The sequence below is a fragment of the Cebus imitator genome, unplaced genomic scaffold (assembly GCF_001604975.1).
Source record: "Cebus imitator isolate Cc_AM_T3 unplaced genomic scaffold, Cebus_imitator-1.0 Scaffold5, whole genome shotgun sequence".
Classification (NCBI taxonomy): Eukaryota; Metazoa; Chordata; class Mammalia; order Primates; family Cebidae; genus Cebus; species Cebus imitator.
Window position 1 is genome coordinate 12,901,682 of NW_016107320.1, and position 1,342 is coordinate 12,903,023.

A 1,342-nucleotide genomic window follows, 5' to 3' on the forward strand; every position below is an offset into this window, starting at 1 on the left:
TGGTTGTAGTGACATGGTATGATCACAGCTCACTGCAGCCTGGACCTCCTTGGGCTCAGGTGATTCTCCTACCTCAGCCTCCCAAATACTACTGGGACTGTAGGCACGTGACACCACTCCCAGCTAATATTTCTATTTTTTGTAGAGATGGGCTTTTACCATGTTGGCCAAGCTGGTCTTAAACTCCTGGGCTCAAGCAATCTGTCTGCCTTGGCCTCCTAAAGTGCTGGGATTACAGATATTAGCCACAGCACCTGGCCTGAACTCGTGTGTGTGTGTGTGTGTGTGTGTGTGTGTGTGTGTGTGTGTCTTAGTCTTATTTTATTTATCTTATTATTTTATTTTAGAGACTGAGTCTCGCTCTGTTGCCCAGGCTGGAGTGCAGTGGCATGATCTTGGCTCATTGCAACCTACACCTCCTGGGTTCCAGCGATTCTCCTGCCTCAGCCTCCCGAGTGGCTGGTATTACAGGTGTACACCACCATGCTTGGCTAATTTTTGTATCTTTAGTAGAGACAGGGTTTCACCATATTGGCCAGGCTGGTCTCGAACTCCTGACCTTGTGATCCGCCCGCCTCCACCTCCCAAAGTGATGGGATTACAGGTGTGAGCCACTGCTCCCAGCCTGAACAGTATATTTTAAAGGACTTAAAAAATATAGAACCATAACACTATTATCACACTTAAAAATTTCTTAATATCATCAAATATCTAGTCAGTGTTCAAATTTCCAGTTGTCTATTATAATTTTTATATACCTATTTATATAATTACAAACACCTGTTTTAAACTAGAATCTAAATAAAGTCCATACATTGCAATTAGTTGATAGGGCTTTTATTTTAAGTCTCTCTTGGGCTGGGTGCAGTGGTTCACACCAGTAATCCCAGCAATTTGGGAAGCTGAGGCAAGTGGATCACCTGAAGTCCGGACTTTGAGACCAGCCTGGCCAACATGGCAAAACCCCATCACTACTAAAAATACAAAAATTAGCTGGGTGTGGTGGCACTTGCCTGTAATCCCAGCTATTTGGGAGGCTGAGGCAGGAGAATTGCTTGAATTTGGGAGGCAGAAGTTACAGTGAGCCAAGATTGTGCCACTGCCCTCTAGCCTGGACAACAGAGCAAGACTCCGTTTCAAAAAAAAGTCTCAATTTCTTGGATTACCTCTCTGTCTACATCTATGGTTTTCTTGCAGTTTACATATAGAAGAAATGGGTTTGACTTGCAGGGTTTCTTTTTTTTTTTTTGAGACGGAGTTTCGCTCTTGTTACCCAGGCTGGAGTGCAATGGCGCGATCTCGGCTCACCACAACCTCCGCCTCCTGGGTTCAGGCAATTCTC

General features: G+C 44.7%; 1 protein-coding gene and 1 pseudogene across 3 annotated transcripts in view; one reads left to right on the forward strand and one right to left on the reverse strand.

Moving 5' to 3' along the window:
- LOC108308990 overlaps window positions 1-667 on the reverse strand; it is a 2,286-nt pseudogene extending 1,619 nt beyond the window's left edge.
- Window positions 1-1,342, forward strand: part of DDHD2 (DDHD domain containing 2) — a 31,355-nt gene that overhangs the window by 11,988 nt on the left and 18,025 nt on the right. The gene's annotated exons all lie outside the window — the stretch shown is intronic.